This window comes from Canis lupus, chromosome 5 (assembly GCF_011100685.1).
Source record: "Canis lupus familiaris isolate Mischka breed German Shepherd chromosome 5, alternate assembly UU_Cfam_GSD_1.0, whole genome shotgun sequence".
Taxonomy (NCBI): domain Eukaryota; kingdom Metazoa; phylum Chordata; class Mammalia; order Carnivora; family Canidae; genus Canis; species Canis lupus.
In genome coordinates, this window is record NC_049226.1 from 11,885,287 (window position 1) to 11,906,623 (window position 21,337).

At 38.0% G+C, this 21,337-nt stretch overlaps 1 long non-coding RNA gene across 1 annotated transcript; it reads left to right on the forward strand.

The window, feature by feature from the left end:
- Positions 1 to 315: 315 nt before the first annotated feature.
- Positions 316 to 21,051, forward strand: LOC119871794. Its single transcript, XR_005359132.1, has 2 exons — positions 316 to 542; positions 18,771 to 21,051. It is a non-coding gene; the product is annotated as an uncharacterized LOC119871794 (long non-coding RNA).
- Positions 21,052 to 21,337: the final 286 nt, after the last annotated feature.

Consider the following 21,337-nt stretch of genomic DNA (forward strand, 5'->3'; position numbering starts at 1 on the left):
CTCCGTATCTGTGGTAAAACTACTTTGACGGCGGGAAACTTTTCTTCATGTTTTTTTAAGATAAAAATGCCCAGAGCATGAAATTGATATACTTTTAAGGTTTGAAAAGCATCAGAAAGGGTTTTTTATCTTTAATTATAATACATATCAGTAGATAGACACAGCAATAACTTAATAGCCCATCAGAACACCATCTTCAAGGGTCATTTAACATTTCCATGATAAATTGCTATTTTTAGGAGCTTATGTAACCAAACAAAGAATGTGTTCTTGGCTATGGCCATGAAGACAAGTTATTATCGTGGGAGGGACAAAGGAATCTGAGAGGCCCACGAGAGACGGAGCCAATTGCAGAGGACATTTTATAGAGCGCTCTTTCTCTTTAGTCTCCCATTTTCTGCAATCAGAATAATGTAGTGCGTTTCAGGGCCATTTTCATTTTTGAAGTGCTCTTTCATCATTAGTTAATAAATACTCATCAATGAATTTTCCTCCTCGTCTTGGAAGTTGGAGTAAAAAGAAAGATAATCGCTTTTTATTTTGTAAGTATCACTCCCTTTGGGGCTTCCCCTCTTGTGCTTTTAATGGAAGTGTAAGAAATAAATGATACCCACTCGTTTGAAAGGACCAAAGGCTACCATTCCTTCCATGTAGAGTACCTGCAAATTTACTGCAGATATTAATGACCTTCAGCAACTACCCAACTACTGTAACAGAAGGAATATTTGTCTCCCATTACCAAGCTCTGTACTGCTTAGTGTCTCTTGAGGGCAAGTAACTGGAAAGATGCCTTGTTGAGGGGGGAGGGGATCTTCATCAGGGAGCTGACTATAGTAGGGTTGAGTGGGATGAGGTGGTCTCTGACCAGGGGTTTCCAGTGGTTTTTCATATCTCTGATTGCCAGGATCAAAGAGTATGGTTCTAGAATTTTCTAATATTTTGTGTTATCCACATTTCTTCTTCCCTATATCATCTTAGTTCCATTTAGCCTTTGCTATGATTTTCCCAGTTTCTGCTATGGTGAGTGCACTACACATACTTAAACTGCTCCTAGACTGTTCTAGCTGCATGTGGGTATGGGAGGGGCCTAAGGGAAGATGATTTATAGCATAAGCTATGTCTTACTGGGTTTCTGCTGTCTTGTAGTTTATAAAGTGTTAACCAATAGGCCCATAACACAGATGTGAGCCACGTATGTGACTTTAAATTTTATAGTAACCACATTAAAAAAGGAAAAATACACAGGTGAAATTAATTTTAATAATACATTTTGTTTAACCCAATATATAAATATTATCACTTCAATATATAATCAATAAAAAAGTGACTGAGACATTTTACATTTTTTAAACCAAATCAATGAATTTGATGTGTATCAAATATTACACTTATACCTGTTTGAACTAGCCACTTTTCAAGTATCAACAGCTACATTTCATAAGGCTGGTGGCCACTGTGTTGGACACCTATAGTGTCTATAGTTACGGATAGACAATATTTTAGCACATATTTTTAAATGAAAAAACATTCTGAATTATTTATCAGAGTCAAATTCTAATGTAAATTTCTTTAAAATTTTAAGGCTTTCTCCTTGTCAAGTAAAGTATCTCTTGTTATCTCTTGTGTTTTTTGTTTTCAGGGATGGGAGAAAGTGAAAGGGTTCTAACGGGGGAAGGGTTAATATATATTTTCTCAAAACTATAGTTCACTCTGGTGGTTATGCTCAGTACTGAAATTAACCATAGCATGAATGAATGATGATCTTGTCCTCCCCACTTTGCCTTATGTTTTGCTGTACCTTGAGCTCCAATATATCTAAACCAAAAAATGACAAGACTGTTGATTTCAGACAGTAGTTAGGATTTGATCATGTCTGATTTGAGCCCAATCATAGTAGCTGCACAGTAAGTGGTTCTGACATACTCTTAGTTTTTGGAGTCATTATCCCCCAAGATCATCTTTCGTGCTTGTTTTTATGTGGTTGTGTTCTCATGAAGAAAAAGGTTTCTGCTTATACTTGTAGCCTTTTATCTTGGTTCAACTGAAGGAATTCTAAAGGGCAGCAGCCATGAGTGAAGGAGGCAGAGACATCAACGTGGCTGCAAATCACCTCCCGGAGGCTTAGCACCTCATTCCTGGGCTAAAGATGTCTCTCTCTCTCTCTCTCTTTTTTTTTTTTTTTTGAGAACAATGTCACAAATATTTGGTTTATCAACTGGAACTTTTGTCATTGGCACTTCTGCATATCTGCAGGGGAATGATAATGTTGGCAATTATTTATCTTTGAACATGGACCATGAGCAAAGCATTTGGTAGGTGTTGTGAGGGATGCAAGAAAGTAGTGCCAATAGCAATGAAGATGAAGCCATAGTTTCTTTTTCTTTTTTTTTTAAACTTTATTTATTTATTTGACAGAGAGAGAGAGAGAGAAAACGAGCAGAGGGAGTAGAGGCAAATGGAAAGGGAGAAGCAGGCTCCCCGCTGAGCAGGGAACCCAATACAGGGCTCGATCCCAGGACCTTCATTCAGATCATGACCCCAGCTGAAGGCATGCTTAACCAACCCAGGTGCACCTAAACTACTGTGAGATGGGGGTAAGCAACAGCCGCCTGCAATGTCGTGTGAGATATAATGGAGAGCTAGAACTACAGAAACACAGAGGAAGGTGAGACTAAGTAAGACATCCGGTCCAAGTTGGGGTCACATCTTCACTGGCAATGATGACAGGCTGGTTTTCAAAATAGTTCACTGGCAGGAAAGGGAGAAGAAAGGAGCACTGAGAGACAGGGATAAGAGTGAAGGTAAAGATGGTTCTAGGGCTGGTGAGCCCTGGAGAAAATCATATTTAAGCAAGCTGTGTTCTCTTAAAGCCATTGGACTCTCTCTCAGGATACTTGATTCAAATTCTGCCTGTGTTATGTTCTCTACAGTTCATGGATGTTTACAAAATTATAAGTTAAGGATGGATAATTTAATTTTTCACTTTTATTTAAAAAGTAGCACATCGAGGACTATTAATGTCATCACTGTAATAGAGAGGTGCCATGTCATGGCTCTTAAGAGCTGACTCCGGAAGCCAGGCTCCCCAGATTCTAATCCTAACTCTTCCACCGAAAGCTCTGATATTAAGCCTCTCAGTACTTCAGCTTCCTCATCCGTAAGGTAGAAAATAATAATAATATTCTAACTTCAAGAGTTATTATTAGTAGTACAACAAGTTAAGATTTGGAAAGGGCATAGAATAGTGTCTTGTTCATGGTAAGTATCCTAAATGTTTGTTACATCTAATGAATGCAGTATATAAAGTGCTGGTGGCTAGCAAAGGCGAACAGCTAGCTTGTGCGACTGGCATGTGATCAGAGAATGGTTGATTTTTTTTGTAAACCTTCTTTTGAAGGGGTTAATTAGCTTGTAGTCTAGCTGGTCTGAAATTGGTCAGTGGTACGCCCTGCTGAAAGCAGATTGTAGTAGACAGACTTGCAGTAGAATTGTATAAGCTTTAGATTTTATTTTAGTACACACTAAAAACATATTTAATTGCTCTAAATATCTAAATTCTCCACTTCAAAGAACTTGCATAGGAAATATCTAGAAACACAAGTTGCTTCTAGGAGAATATGTGTACATTAATATTGGATCATACATGAAAATACCACTCTTATCAGTAAAAGCAGAACATTGTCATATTGCAATGAGTGATTGCTTTGTGTTCATGTAAAAATTGCATATCAAGAAAAATTCCAAACGGGCATGAAGAGTAGTCTAGCACTTATCCATCATTTAGATTTTAACAATTTTATTGGGTTAAAGTTTCTTAAAGGAAATCCCAGAAGTCATAGCATTTCAACCCCTAAATATCTGATTGAAAATTTAGAAAGCATATAAAATCACAATGCCATCCCACCCACAATAATCTTTCTTTGATATATGCCATCCATATTCACATTTTCCCATTTGTCTCCGAGTGTTTTTTTTTTTTTTTCTTTTTCCAGTTAATTTGTTTGAATCAAGATACAAACAAGGTCTACACAGTGCATCTGGTCAAGACTGTTATGTTTTTTTGTTTGTTTTTGTTTTTTTTTGTTTTGTTTTGTTTTTGTTTTTTTAATCTAGGATTGTCTGTGTTGGAAAGAGTTTTATTATGTGATGGACTCAAGGTATGAGACCTAGGGAAGGCCTGTGTGGGCCAAGTGTTAGGTGGTTGCCAATTCACCTTAGGTAGGAAAACTTTTGCCAAAAGAGTTGAATTGTAACTTTCTTCCCACAAGTTTTAATTTCAATTATATGTGTTCTAGGCACTGAACAAGGCACTGAAGGCTCAGAAATGAATGAGATGCAATCCTTGGGCTCAGAAATCAGGCAGAGTTTCTGCTCTTTGACCATGAGCATTTCCGCTGAATGACCTGTCAGAGGGCGAGGTCTTGAGGTCAAAGGGGGAGTGTGGCTGCCTCCACGGAAGTAGTCAGTGTGCAGTGCTGCAAATTCTTGCTCAGGGCTTTTCTTTACAGTGTTGGAACACATTGGACTACTGAGAATGTTGGAGAATTTATTGCCCAGTTGGAAAGGTGCCTGGTGATCAGAGACAGGAGATCCTAGAAGGGGATCTGCCTTCCATCCTAACACCTTATTCTCTAGGGACATACTATCTGATGTTTCATTCCTCAGTGAATATAAATTGAGTTGAACCTCCACAGACATGCCAAGTACTGGATAGCATTTGATAAATGGTTAATATCTCCCAAGAAGTAGAATTCTTAAGATAGCACATATAGAAAAAAAAAATTCCCCCTTAGGTCTTTGCTTTAGATATGAATTATCTGAATTTGAAAGGAATTCCTGAAGGTGGTCAGTTTAGAGGGAAGAAAGGAAAAAACATCCCCCACCCCCCGCCCCAGGAATGTGTGCATTAGGGAGAAAGCATGTACTAAAAACCAGAGGAGGACCAAGGGAATGTGGATGTGGAGAGATGACTGTGGGGTGGGAAGGTCTCTGGACTGACACATGGAAGGATCTGGGGTTGCTTTAATAGCTCGTCACTTACCAGCTGCTTTAATGTGAGCAGGTCTTTTTGAACTTGCTTGAAATCATTTTTTTTAATCTATAAAATGAATGTAATAATGACTTCTCCTTATGAAATATGATGGCTTTGAGACTTTCTAGATGTTGCAGCCCCCCTTACAGATAGGAAAGGAATATCATTATTGCTGCCTTTGGAGGAAGGCACCTGTGTGAAATCTTTAGAAGAATAGTTATAAAAGTGCCGTGTGGATCAGATGACAGTCACCCAAGGTCTTTGGAATTCAGAATGAAGAATGGTTTAAAACCATTTATTTAATTCCAGAATAAAGAATGAAGGGAATACTGGGGTCATTTTAAAAATGATGTAACTTTATCTCAGTCTCTGTTAGTATAGTAGCAAGGATAAAATGAAATTAACCTTATAGAGTTAGGCTACATTCATCCAGTGGCTGTGTTAATTAGAACTTCTGCTTCAGTTTAAAAATCGGGTTTATAATAGTGAGAAGTTGGTTTATTGAATGTGCGCTATGAATTGAATAGCCTACTGGCTCTTCTATAAAGTACAGAGGGCAATGAACTTCTGGTTACATAGTCAATTGATTATTTGCACAAAAGTCATGACTTAAATACTAGTGAGAGATAAGGGGAGATTGGACTATTTGATCCTCACACCACTGGTGGACAGGGGAGTGGTCAGAAAACTTCAGGAGGGTGTTGGAGGAAGACAGATCCTAGAACCAGAGGAAAATTTGAAAAAGATAAATACAACAAGCAAATTTCCTGCAGTGCCTTAAAACTAAGCTGCGGAACCTCTTTGGTTTTTGTTAGCATTTTGAGGTGCTCCACCCATGACACATTAAATGGCAATGTAAGCTTATACCGATGCCATCCCCCTTCTGTGTTCTAGGCATCCTTGGGTGGCCAGTAAACAAAGCAAACATTTGCTGATATGCTCCAAAGAGCACTTGTGGAATCTCCAACAAAAAGCTATTGAGTTGGAGGATGAAGGTAGAGGGTAAAGAAGCATCAAGTAAATGGAGTAGTGAAATTCAGAGTAACAGAGGATTGCTTATCTAACAGCGTGTCACACGCATTTGTTTTAGTGTTAATTGTACCATCCAAAAGAGGGGACAATTTTAAAAATTGAGTGCATCATGACTACATCACACTCTGTTGTAAAAATTGCCATTGCTATTTCTTAATGTCATCTATTTTTGTGGCATATATTGTGTTTAATGAGCATCTATTATGTGGAAGCACACCGCAGTGCTGGTGTATTTGAAGGAAGATGTCATGAGGCGATGACAGAGTAAGATCAAGCAAGATAAAAACTGAATAGTAACTGGAGATTGGTAATGACTAAGGCATTGTGGCAAGAGCCATTTCAGATGAAAAGGAAGAGGACTGACCCAAATAGTTTTTGTTGCTTTTTTCTGGCAGTTGCATCATCACAGATAGAAGACCTCTCGATAGTTCCACATTGTGAGCATTGTGGTTAGCTAGAAACTGAGAGATTGAGTGGGCCAGCTACTCCATCCTGTCTTTAGGACTTACACATTTTCTTTAGGTTTCATTGACAGATACGTAATGCACTGCCCTGAAGACACGACCTTGAGACTTTCTCAATAGAATAGAATCCCCATGAGGGCAGGACTAGGTCTATCTTCATTTCCAGTCCCTCGCACTGTGTCCAAAACAGAATGGGAATTCTGTAAATAAAAACCTTTGTATTTGTTGGAGAATGGTCTCCCCTGAAGCAAAAAATTTCTTTGAGGCTTAAATGTGTATCGTAAAACTCGAGGCCTTTAGTTAGGTCTGAAACAGATTTGGAAATGAACACTTTTTGAATCATTACATTCTTTCCAACAGACGGGATCCCACCATCACGAGAGCATCCACGCCCGTTATGTCTACACACGTGTGCCCACGTAGACTCACTCTGTCTACTTTTTCGGTCCTCTGATCCTTGTGATCTAGCGTAGAGAAAGAAGTTAGGAAAGTGACATGAATTGGAAGTTGTTCATTGCAGGTTTTAGGCCTTAAAAGACCGTATATCATTAGAGAAATAAATCAGTTTTTCTGAGATTGCCTGTGATTTTGTTTCGGCAAGTTCTCCCTGTCTTTTTGCAGCTCTGTCTCTTCCTTAGAGGATTCTTTAAGTTCTATCCATCATCTCATTTACTGAAATGTACCTCATTTGGGAATGAGATAGTTTTGGCATAGCTGAGAGCTTTTAATGGAAATAGGAGAGAAGATGACTGTGACACATATAATACCTTCAATATGTTTCCATATATTGCACGATCTCTGATGCATTACCCGAGATACATAACGACAGATGGGCTGAGGAGAAGAAGGAACACTCTCCAAGTGGGGATTTCTTTAGAAACCAGCACTCCTTCCAAGGTGCTTTGAGCTATTCTTAGCAAATGGGGTTCAACACTTTCACCCCCAACAGAAGCAGGTTTCTGCCAACAGGCTGCCCGTGGGAGCTCTGTTGCCTAGCATTTTGCTCCAAACAAGAGTCAAGCCAGGCAGTTGAGTCTTAGGAGAAACCTAGAGCCAGAGGATTGAGCCCCTGTTTTCAGCTGCAACTGAAACGATGCAACGATGGTCAAGTTACTTGACTTCTTTGAACCTGCGATTCTTCCGTCATGCACTTGGGCTGACAAATAGTTTCTGCTCACTTCCAAACTCTGAAACAAAGCTATGAAAAAATATTTAGAGAACAGTGGGGATTATGAGGATTTTCCTGTTCTTTGCGACTATCTTTTTTTTTTTTTTTTTTTTTAAACAAACAAATCGAGAGTGGAAATAATTAGGAGGGATTTTTCTTTTTCCTTCTTATTTTACCCAAATCTAATCTAATCAGTTGATGGCTCAGAATTTCCTCAAATGCAATCTACACACTCTAAAATAATGCAGAATTTTATCTGAGTGAGAGGAATAAGCAGTGATGTGTTTTGACCACATATCATGGGGTTGAGAAAATGGAAAAACCACCTGCATGAGAATATAGACTCCGTAACATTAGCAGTGCTTCACTGTGTTGTCACTCTCAGAGCATCTTTTCCTTTCTCTTATTTTATTTTTTTTTCTACCCTGTGTGATTCATGTGATAACAGATCTGAATCTATGGAATATTTTATATGCTCTCTTTCTTAACCATGTTCCATTAGCTTAAGCTATTTATCAGAATATGCTTTTTTAAAATAATCATTTCTTTTTACTTGCACACAACTGGTTGCCTGTTTTCACCACACCCATATATTGTGCTGACAGAGCCTTGTTTTTTTTTTTTTTTTTTCCAGCATAGTTTTCCCATCTGGGGCGTGTGCTTATTGTTGTAATAAGATAGATAAAATACCTACGTAAAGACATACTCGGGCCAAACATAGAGTATATTCCCAGATGTATGGCTGGCTAGAGGGGAGGGATCTGAGAGGTCTTTGTAGCCAGCCCCTTAGCTTTGCAGGAGAGACCAGAGAAGTAAAGTGCCTGGATGTTCGGGATGCGCCTGAGTTAATTTAGCATTCCTTATTGGAAATAACTGGGGCCACTGGAAGTACAGAAAATTAAACCTCTTATCTTGTTTCTCTGAGCCATTAAGAACATACTTTAAATTGGGAGAACATTATCCTATAGCAGATTTCAAATCAGAAGATATCTCTCCACAACAGGTCGCTCTACAGGATGTTCAATCTTTGTCTGAAAGTGTACAGTAGAATGATTATAAGTAAAAAAATTTCCCTTTTGGCATCCTTGACATACCTACCATGCTAAACACTCCCCCGTTGGATACTTCCCCTGCCTCTGCCTCTTAATCCAGCCTCAACACTCATTGCAAGCATATTATTAGCTGTTTTCAGCTGGCTTTCGTTCTGGTCTGATCTCCGCCCATCTCTAAATGCTTGGCTTGGCAGACTTAAACTCCATTCTTCCTGTGGTTCCAAACCTAATGTTTGGCCTTGGTCTCTATGGAGTTTGAATATTGATCTGTTCAACAGATGAACAGCAAGTCTGAACTTGCAAGTGGAGGGGCTCCTCCATTCGGGACTTGAAGCAGGGACAATGCCATCCATCACAGAATCACAATGACATGTGACCACACAGGGAGACTTCCCTGTGTCTGGACCAAGGAGTACATTCTGATCAGATTGCTTGCATTAGGAGTACTGTCCTCCACCAATACCAGTGAGATGCATGGAACTTTCCTCCAGGGAACACCTCACCACATGACCACAACTTGCCATTTTAGGATCAACAATTTATCATCTCCTAACTCTTGCCTAATCTTCTCCATTGACCTTACTGCCCATATCTGTGCTATTGCTTTTCACCTTTTATGACTGAGTTTCCCTTCTGACCTTACATTTGTTTCTCCTGTTCAGTTTGATCACCAAGCTTTCAGGTTAATAACCTCTCTCTTTGCTTCTAGAACCTTTTCCATGACACTTCCCATTCAAGTGATATTTTATTCTACTCCTTTTGGGTAGAGTCAGGAAAGTGTATAAGTTATTTCTTAATCAAGTAAACTGTAGATACTCTTGAGAGATGGTGTGTGTGTGTGTGTGTGTGTGTGTGTGTGTGTGTGCTTAAACACAGCTGCGGCATAGTGATTTAGCTCCAGATTCATAGGAAATAGACTGGCAGACTCAGTGTGCAGTAGTGAAGACCCTAGCCAGGATCGGGAGATCTGAATTCTGTACCAAGCTTTGCCATTGTTGTGTGACGAACGACAAGTCACAGCCTCTCTGAAATCTTAGCTGCAAACTGCTGAGTTGAATCATTAGATGCTGGAGTCTTCTATAGATTGTGTCTATATGAGATAGAACAACTTAGCATGGATTTGGGATAACATATGTGTGGGAATTTATTGTAGGAATATATTAGATTGGATTTCTTATCTATTAACTGCAGTGGTTTGGGGATACCTGAAAGATTGGTTCAGTTGAAGGAATTATACATGTTCAGAGCTAGTAAGTAAAGGGAGAGAGAGAAAAACAGAATACCCAAAGGAAATACACCATTAGCTATTATTTAAGCTATTCTGTTTCCATCTGTCTGATACTGTTGACATGACTTCCTGAGAAAATACTCTTTCTATAACATTTGACTGGCATGGGCTATATTTATGTTTAAGATATTTTACTCTTCTCATATAAACCAATTAACTGTCATATTTTATTCTTCCAGGAGTATCCAAATATAAGGTTGGCTGACAGCCAGTTTGCTAAGTCCTAGAGGATAATAGCTCATTGTCTATAAAGAGCCTTGTTTTAAAGTCTCTCATCAATTCTGGCAGTCCATGTGATGCAGAAGATATTTATAAGACTGTGAAGAAAGGTCATATGTTGGGTGTTAGCTGCACTGAGTAGCCCAAGAGATTTTATTTTTCCATTCAACAGCTCTTTGTTGCTGTAGATGACCAAAACTTGACTCCCTTTTCACTCTTTGCTGAAAATTTTGCTATTGTCTGAAAGCTGATAGCTGACCTGCTGAGTAGTTTGCAATGGCCCACTGCAATCCTAGATATATCTTAAAAATATAGATAAATAATAGGAAAATGAATTTAGTCAAATCTTATACTTTGAATTCATAGGCAACAATATTGGTATTAGGAGGCAACAATATCTTGATGAATTGATGTTTCTGTTCAGTAAAAAACTGACCTCCATATTTAAGAGGAAAAGCTGCTTTCAACAACTCCAATGAAAGGGCATTTTTTTTTTCATCTTAAAAAGCTCATTCAAACCAGCATATTAATGCTTTATGAACAAATGAAGGGAGACTATCAGGGATTACATTTCTTTTGAATTGTAAAAAGGTGTAAAAAGCTTGAAGAATAAGGACTTGATTCAAGGTAAATATTTGTTGAACTGGTTTATTGATCCCTTCTAAATGCTCTTGGATGAAAACATTCAAATCTGAACTACTTTCTTTTTAATGTTGCTAAGCATTTTAGAAGTTTTAGCTTTGAATCTTGAATGAGCATAGGTTTAACTATAATTTGTAGCACTTGATAATTCCAGTTGAGGCCACGGATCCTACAACATTAGTGCAAGAGAGAATGGCAATCAGTTAACCATCATAGCACCCTAAGAAAAATGAGAACCACGTGACCAATCTTTTAGGTTTTGAATCTACTTTCATGATCTCACAACTCAGTATTCTCCAAGTACCTTCTGTGGGCTGACACAAGGCTCCATGTTGCAGGTACAATAATAGAAAAAGTGCATTCTCTACTTTTAAGAAGTTTACAGTCTCATGGAATGGTCTAGACAAAACTCAGTATTATAAGACAGTGTTGTTGCCAGAGACAAGTAGGGCAGTTTTGGAATTCATGGAGCCCTATTGGGAAGGGCAGGGAAGACTTCTGGGAAAAGAGAGTGTAGACTGAGCCCTGAGTGGTGAGTAGGTGGTTTCAGGTGAAGGGTGGCGGTGAAAGATTATTCATGGTAGAGGGAACAGCATGGATGAAGGTCTTCAGAACAGAGAACAAATGTGACTAGAGCAGAGAGTGGGCAGGGGGAGAGGCCTTACCTCAGCTGCTCTTCATTACCATAGAAAGAAAGCATTCCCTCAGGTCCAGTTGTGTGTGGCTCTGTGCTAGCTGCCATAGTGTCATTGCCCACCAATGGTTTCCTACTTGTTAAAAGTTATCTTCTTTTAAAAAATTTCACACACTTGTTATGTCATTTAATTTTCACGTTAAACCCATGAAGTAGATCACATTATCCTGATTTTATAGATGAGGCTCAGGGATATGGTGATGGTGCCAAGATCACTTGATAACAAGTGAGCTAGAACTGAGTCTCAGAGTAGTCCCCCTGACCCTTCTCATCTTCTCTAGCCTCACCTTTCTGGTCCCAGCCACCATGTTGTTGAGCCTCTTCCATGGGTCAGACACCACCAGGCACTCCACAAACATGGTGTCATTTAGTCCTTGCAACAATCTGAATTATCTGGAAGGGAAGGAACCCATGTTCTTTTTTACTCTATCCTGCCTCCTTTTTCATGAAGAACAGGGCTCACCACTCTTATGCCTTCTGTCACAGTTGGAAAAGATTGCTCTGTAGGGAGAAGAGGCATTTTTAATAATAAGTCCTTTTATACAGAGACTATGGAGATATTCTATCTTCTGGATACTGTGAGTTGTATAACTGATCAGGTTTTTTCTTTGATTGATGGCCACCCAGCTTAGAAATAAATTTGAACCCCATGTCCCCTGAAATTATAGGTCTATAAGGTATGTCTTTTTGTATTAGCCCCATTCCGGTCTCCATTTTATGGTATTTGCCTTTTTTTTTTTTTTCCTTTTTATCTCCCACATCTAGTTTGTCTTATCATTTCTGGACCAAAGCAGGATTTAAATAATTAAAATGTAATTAAGTTATCTGAGCATAGTATGGAATTTAAGCACTATGCTTTGCTGTTCTCCACTTCTGAGGAGTGAATTTGAACTGGTCCACATACTTTCCCTCAGATTCCCTAGAACCCCAGCTCTCATTTGTGAGTTGCCAGTCCAGAATTCAGGATGTACAGGGAGCAGAGGATAGTGTCTTGTCTTACAGTCTTCCCCACATCTTTGTCAGTAGCCTTCACCCAATCAGCCTTGTGTTTCTTTCATCTTGAGCTCACTGCCCATCTACTCTTTGGGTTTGTCTTGTCTTCACAAATTACAACAGATTTTTTTTTTTTTTTAAATAGAGAAGCTTAAGGAAGAATTCAAAGCTGTGACATGCTGTGTGCTTTCACCCCAGAAAGATATACTTATAATTTACTGTAATTTAGAGTGAAGTGATGGGATTCTCTCCATAAGTGGAATGTCAAAACTACACTCTATCTTGTGGAAAATAGGGAATTTCTCTTATTTCTTGGCGATGATTATCTAAATCTGTCAAATAATAGCAGGTTTGGAGCAAAGGACAATTTGGTATCAAGAGCCTGGGGCCTAGAGTCACATCCAACCATGCCACTAATTCTGTGTCTTCGGGCCAGTGGCTTCAAGGGTGCTATTTTCTTATCTTTATTGGTTAAAAGAGAACATGAGCTCTTTTTAAGCTTGTGAAGATTAACATGGTAACATGTAATTGCTTAGTAGAATGCCTGATGCTCAGCAAATATTAGGTGTTATCATTAGCCTGACCTCTGGTTACCATTATATCTAAGTTTAGTTATATACATGCACACACAGAGTAGTCTATATATCTTCATATGTATATACACATATATTATGTATGGGCTGGACCTCTATACATTTATAATACACACATGTGTGTATATATATGTATATGTACATATATATGTGTATATGTCTATATACCATATGCATATATTATTATAGAGGTCCAATGTTTTGTTATTTCTTGCTGTAATTTTGCCATTTACAAGGGTTCACTTCCCATCTGCTTTTCTGGTCCCTCTTCCCTTCTTTATTTTCTTCTAAGTACTTCTTACCATTAGATTTATTATATATTTAACTTATTTATTTACTGTTTGTCCTTGCCCTGCTGGAAAGTACATTACAAGAGGGCATGGTGTGTGTGTGTGTGTGTGTGTGTGTGTGTGTGCATGTGTGTGGTTTGTTCATACTACAATAATCCCCAATATCTAGAACATTGCCTGGCATGCAGTCATCATTCAAATTTATATTGAATCAATGCATGATCTTCAATCATCAAAATTTCATTAATATGAGTTTTGATGATACTTGAAAAAGAAAGGGTACTTGGTTGGCTAAGGGTGGAAACTCTTCCCTGTGGAAGTGGGTGCTTGAAAGGCTAAGGGAAGATATGGGTTTCATGATTCTTTAAAATGGTTGGCAGGTCAGAATTCTGTAATAAATTAGTTTCAGTCTTTTGTCACCAGCAAATGGAGTGCCCACTGTGAGCTGGGGAAAGACCAAATAGAAAATCTCCACATGCCTTCAGAACACTAGCCTTTTTTCTATTTTGACAAAGGTATTTTGACAGGGCCAAGTTATATGAATATTTTAGTTGGAATTCACAGATGTCAAGTATTTTCCTTGTGCAGTGTCTGGTCTATTGACCCATCTGGGGTCATGGAAGTTGACCATCTTGTATCTAAACACCGAATTAGTTAAAAACAGTCTTGATGGACAGAAGATTTCTAAGATAAATTCAGCTCAACAGATATTCACATAGCACATGTTGTATGTAAGGATTCTGCAAAGCGCAGCGGGGGACAAAGATAACACCCGGTGACTGCCTTTTAAAAGCCAACAATCAAATAGAGGGAATGAAATAACTACCAACACCTAGGGCTAAAAACAGTCAGGAAATGTGTTTTCTAGTCTTTATGCTTTGTAGACATTTGTAATTCTTCTGATGACATTGGAGAAAAACTTGGCAAAAATGTCTTTCTCCATAAAACTGCATACTTAGGGTCATTTCCTGTCCATCACAGGTAAAGATGAATATTTGTACCTTCTTTGGGGTTCTGGGTTTCTGTAGGAAAGGGAAGTACTATTTATAGATACTTCCCCTGGGACACATAGTATGCTAGGCACTGTCTTATCTATGATCTCATTGAGTCCTTAATTTTGTTGTATGTTGGGTATAATTATGCCCACTTCAGAGGTAAAGAAGCTGAAGCACAGAATGTTTAAGTAATTAGCCCAATGCCACAGAATTAACAAATTCAGTTAGTAGTTGGCAACTAGATTTCAAAAACATTTTTGTAGTTTAAGTCCCCCCCCCCTTTTTTTTTTTCTTATTTATGCTGTAATTCACTGGATGTAGAGGCTCTTCTCTGTGAGGAGTAATATTTTGGCATCAATTTTCCTGGTTCAAGTGAGAATATCACCATATACTATTATATACACAGGAGACCTACTTTAACCTATAGTAAATCTTACTTTGGTATATGAGAGTATATGAGAATTTTGAGCATAAAAGTTTCATTTGAATTATTCATATAGGCAGAGTTATGAAGAAGTTTCTCCAATGTAAGCTATAAGTTGATTATGACATAGCAAAGAGACAAATACTCACCAGCAAGGAACATCATTCTGTGACTGTTGGGACCTGCAAGATTCCAAATGGTGGAAATTGCCACAGAAATGAACAAGATAAGAAAGAACGTCATTCTCATCAGACGGTGTTTGGTTTGTTCATCGGTTTGTGCTCAGAGCAGCACTGAAGATAAATCTATCCTTTTGGTCAATCTATGCCTCACATTACAGCCTGAGAGATGTGTACTACAATAAAATTTTGTTAGTTCAAATTAATCAGTAGGAAGGTCAATCTAAGGTATTATGAAATTTGAACCAAGGAAGGGATCTAAAAGAAATACATTTTTGGCATTCACAGGAAATTTGTACCAGAGATCTAAAAGCTGGAGGGCTCAAGAAGGCTTCTGGTCCCTGAGTGATATAAGACTAACTTATCTTTTTCCAGAGAAAAGGAGACTCAGGGACATCAAATGGTTTTCTCCAACAACCATTCTGGTACACGGTCCAAGAAATGCCAGAACCTGGTCTTCCCAGAACAAAGCTGTCTGCTCTGTTCCGTACTGTATTTCGAATGAACAAAGTATCACCATTTAGAAATTTCATGTCACTTTTCATGAATGGATAAAAAATGTATGACATGACATTCATGTGTATGTAATTGGTGCTGCAAAAGTGGTTTAAGCCGATTAGAGTTTTATTTTTTCTTGTTGGTACTAATTGGCTTTTTAAAAATTGAAGTGTAATTGACAAATAAAAATTATAATATATTTAAAGTACATAACCTAATGATTTGATAAACATATACCTTGTGAAAAGATTCTCACCATTGAGTTAATTAATATATCTATCACCTCTCATATTTGCTTTATTTGTGTGGTGTTGAGAACACTTAAGTTGTAATCTCTTAGCAAATGCCAATTATATAATATAGTATTGTCAACTATAGTTATCATGTTCAGACCTTATTTCTCTGATAGCTGAGGTTTTTACCTTTTTACCAACCTTTCTCTATTTTCCTCCCCTTCCTCGTCCTTGGCAACCACGATTCTCCTCTGTTTTCTATGAATCTTTTGTTTTGTTCTTGTTTTTGTTTGTTTGTAGATACCTCATATAAGTGATACCACATAGTAATTGTCTTTCTCTGTCTGATTTATTTCACTATGCATAATGCCTTCCAGATCCATTACTGTTATTGCAAATGTCAGGATTTCCTTCTTTTTAAAGGCTGAATAATATTCCATTTTGTGTATACATCCCATTTTCTTTATCCATTCATCCATCGTTGGACAGTTGGGTTGTTTCTATATCTTGGCTGTTGTGAATAATGTTGCAATGAACATTGGAGTACATATATCTCTTCAAGATAATGATTTCATTTCCTTCAGATATATATCCAGAAGTGAGACTGGTGAATCATATGGTAGTTTTATTTTTAATAATACTGTTTTTCCATATGGCTGTACCAATTTACATTTCTACCAACAGTGCACAAATATTCTTTTTTCTCCACATGCTCATAGCATTTGTTATCTCTTATCTTTTTGATGATAGTCATTCCAACAGGTGTAAAATGATATTTCCATTGTGCTTTTGGTTTGCATTTCCCTCCAGACTAATCCCATTGAGTACCTTTTCATGTACTTGTTGGCTATTTGTTTGTCTTCTTTGTAAGACAATCAGGCTCCTTTGCCTGTTTTTAAAATTGGGATATTTGCTTTTTTACTATTGAGTTGTATGATTTTCTTGTACATTTTGGGTATTAACCCCTTTTTGGGTATGTGGTTTGCAAATATTTTTTTCCCATTCCTTCAGTTGCATTTGTTCTTTTGTTGATGGTTTCCTTTGCTGTGCAGAAGCTTCTAATTGACTTTTAAAGAGAATTGGCAATATGAAAGTAAGTTTAGCTGTCTGGTTTGAATTATCCTCAATTTGAATTAGTGTGACCCAAATTAATGGGATTTTACTTTGATTCTTTTTGAAAGAGATTAGTATCACCATGAAGGAGATGTTCTGTTTGATATTACCCTAAAGTCAAGGAAGGTTTCAAATAATGCTTTGACAATCAATTTTGCATGTCTCTTACAAAATTGTCCCTTCTCTTTCATTACTTGTATATAGCATGACCTTCTAAAGAACACTTCACTTAATATTTTTTACAGGATGGAGGATTAATTTACAGCAAACATCATTTTATTTATTTATTTTAAAAGCTTTTCTGTTGGGTCTTATTATGTTTGATCTATTCTGTATGAAACCAAGAAAAAAGAATTAATAGCTATAAATGTAACTTGGTATCAAGTCCTATTCAGATGGCTTGAACAATCTTAATTGTGTGAACCTTTCAAAGCTTTGCTTATCTAAGGAAAGATGTACATTGAGCCCAAGATGACAGCAAAGAAGGTGACTTTCTAACTCTTAACATCCATCACTCTGTAAAGGACCATTAAAATTAGACCAACACCCAGCTCTTGGGCATTGCTTAAATACTACCTTAACAAAATGCAATTCTCTGACCTGGGTCATATCATTTCATTTCTTTTGTTTTTGTTTTTCTCCAGCTTTATTGAGAAATAATTGACATACATCACTGTATGAGTTTAAGGTGTACAGCATGATGACTTGATTTACATATGTTTTGAAATGATTACCCAAAATAGAAACAAGAGTAAGATAAAAAGAGTCAAGGAAAAAACTTCTCTTCATGATGAGAACTCTCTAGATTTACTATCACCTTTCTTCTGTATCATATAGCAGTGTTACCTATAGTTGTCATGTTGTACATGACATCCCCAGTACGTATTTATCTTTTAACTGGAAATTTGTACTTTTGACCACCTTTCCTCCAATTCTGCCCCATTTCCACCTCTGGTAGACACAAGTCTGATTTCTTTTTTGTATGAATTTGGCTTTTTTGAGTTTGTTTTTTTTTTCTTTCTTTCTTTTTTTTTTTTGTTTCACATATAACTGAGATCATACAGTATTTGTCTTTGACTGATTTATTTCACTAAGCATTATGTTTGTGGACCTTGAAAGCAAGGTCCACCCATGTTGTTGCAGGTGGTGGGACTTCCTTGTTTTTTTTATGGCTGAGTTATATTCCATTGTATGTATACACCACAACTTCTTAATCTGTTCATCCATTGATAGACATTTAGGTTGTTTCCATGTTGTGGGTAAGTAATGCTGCTATGAACATGGGGGTGCAGATATCTTTTTGAGTTAATGTTTTGTTTCCTTTGGTTATATTCCCAAAAGTGGAATAGCTAGACTATGTGGTAGTTCTATTTTTAATTTTTTGAGGGACTTCCATATTGTTTTCCACAGTGGCTGCACCATGTTACATTCCCACCAATAGCGTACAAGGGTTTTCTTTTTTCCAGATTCAAACCAGCATTAGTTATCTCTTGTCTTTTTGATCATGGCCATTCTAACTTGTGGGAGGTGATATCTCATGGTTTTAATTTGCATTTCCCTGAAGACTAGCGATCTTGAATATTTTTTCATGTATTGTTGGCCTTTTGTATATCTCCTTTGGAGAAATGTTTGTTCAGGTCCTTTGCCCATTTTTTAGTTAGTTTTTAATCTGCTGTTGAGGTATATGAGTTCTTTGTATGTTTTGAATATTAACCCCTTACCAGATATATGGTTTGCAAATAATTTTTCCCACTTTGTAGGTTATCTTTTCATTTTGTGGTTGTTTCTTTTGCTGTACAGAAGCTTTTTAGTTTGATGTATTCTCACTGGTTTGTTTTTTATTTTGTTGCTTGTGCTTTAGGTGTCATCATCATTTTCTAAAGTCCTTTCCAACTCTGGAATTGTTCCTGTGATCCATTACTCCTCAGTTTCAAGGATTCCAGCGTTTTGGCTGACAAAGTTGTTTGCACTTTGAACAATCTGTTGTAGGGATGTCATCTTGGGGGCTGGGGCTAATGAGAACTCTGCGCCAACAAAAGTATACAACAAGACAATTTTTTTGAATATAGAGAGTGCCTAAAAGTTTCATGTATAGCTCTACCTGGGTTCAAAGCCCAATTGTGGCTCAACAAAACCTAATTTAACTCTTCCTGGACTCTGCTAGAGAAGATTGCAATACACAGTCTGGGTCCCTGCAGTTCTGTGAATGCACGTTTCCTCCTGAGATAAAGTGCAGGATGATGGAAAGCAGCTCCTTGGAGGTGATCACTTTCTCAGTCTGTTTTCCTTGGCTTGGGTTCAGAACATGGAGGGCTTTCTCTGAGCCCTTGGAAGATGCGGCCTGTGCACGTACTGCTCAGCTCCCAGGCCTGGGTTTATGGAAAAAAGTTCCTAAAGAAACAGATTGAAATTGAGCAAGATCAAGTATTCACTTGTGGGTTTCCACAAAAGTTGCTTTTTTTATTTTCCCCTTCACTAGCTTGTGGAAATGTCTCAGGGCTGCCTCATCTGGAGAGATTTGTGCATTAAGCCAAAAAAAATTATAATTCATATCCCTTCCTGTTCTCCCGGGGATTCAACACACAGGCAGTCTTATATGCATTCTCTAGCATTTATCTCCCTGCTTCTGTTCGTCTCAGGACTGTCTTAGGGAGTTACAACATCCTTCCTGTACAGCCCTGCAGCCTGTGTTTGTTATAAGTCACATATTTGATTGCGTTCAGAGTGGAAGAGAACTGCACCGGCAGACATGTAAGGTGTCTTTCTGTATATCCACCAGCCTCCTTCCCCACATTTCAAGTTACTGAATTGAGATCCAGAAGAAATGGAAGGAGGCTGAAGTGTTCATTGGAAGAACCTTAGTCCCAAGTCCTGAGAACCATCCTCTCTTCTCTCTACTATAGAAGTTATTTCTAGCTTGATGGTTTTTTGTAAACATTGGCCTAAGTGTGGGGATAGATTCCTGCAGTGTAAAAGATGTTCTTCTAGAGGAAGTTAATTTCCTTTAGAAGCAGTGTTGATTCTTTTGGACCAAATAATGTACTAGAACATTCTAAAACTTCCTTCTTCTATTTTTTTTTAAGGAGAGAGAGTGTGCATGGGGTGGGGGAGGGGCAGAGAGAGAGGGAGAAAGAGAATATTAAGCAGCCTTGATGCCCAGTGTGGAGCCCAATGCAGAGATCCATCTCACCACTCTGAGATCATGACCTGAGCTGAAATCAAGAGTCAGACACTTAACCAACTGAGCTACTCAGGGGCCCCATCAAACTTCCTAACTTCTAAGTGGAAATCTGTGACTGAACATTTTTGAAGCATTCAGAGATATATGGAAGAATAATGTATGTCCTGGGAAAGTCTAGATACTTAAATACTCTGATAAGAACTATTTACCTTTGCCTCTTTGTCTCCACATCAGCAAGGAGCCAAACATCAAACTGTCCTCTGGTATTGCCCCATGGAGTTCCTTACTAAGTGGGATGATGAAAATCTGTCCATTTGTCATGCAGTCGAGACTCCAGGGCCAGAAGGAAAGAGGATACTGCAGACAGTACACTAACATTTCTTCTTCCAGGTTCCTGCTCTATCCTGGAGGAAGTATGGTATGGTACAGTAGTGCATTAATTAATTGATTAATTAATCCACTTACACATTCAATACACTGTCTAGGTGCTCAGAGGATGTGAGGTGCTAAGTCTTAATATTCAAGAGCTAAGAGTTTAGCTGTTTAGGAGAAACATGTACACAAGAAGATGGACTGAAGTGTTGTACATACTGTAAGTATATGTAGGAAAGATGGAGAGAAATGAATGATCTCTGGATTGATGAGAGGTGCACTTAACATTTCTTGTGGCTGGTCACACCAAGGAATTAAGATAGAAATGGAAAGTCAGGTGTTCTCTCAGAAGCACTTTGTACTTTTTCATGTATTCTCTTAGTGTTTCTTAAAAACTGTTATGAAAAGCTTTCATCCCTCCTTGCTGACTTCTCAGTGCTGGGGTATAGAAGCACCTGCTGCTAGTAAGCACTGCTGGTGTAGAAATCTGACCTGGACAGAGTTTGACTTCCTATAAGAATCCATACTGAATTTTCCATTGCATATCTCAATATGAATACATGAATAAATGAATGAATCAGTGAATCAATGCCACGGATCCTTTTCCTTAGCTTTGTTACCAAACTCATTGCATGACCTCTTTGGGTTTCCTTTTTAATAGTTGTCAAAATGACTGCTCAGCCTTATTTCGTGGGGGCCGAGGGGAAAGATCAAGCGAGAAAGCCAAGGAAACATTTTGAAATATTTAACATACTTGAAAAACTTTACACATGTAGGGTGACGCTATTAATCATTGTCTTTTGTGAAAAACATGACATAGTGAAGCCATGCAGGAAGGAGGGAGAAGAGGGAAGAATGGAAGGAGAAAGCAAAGG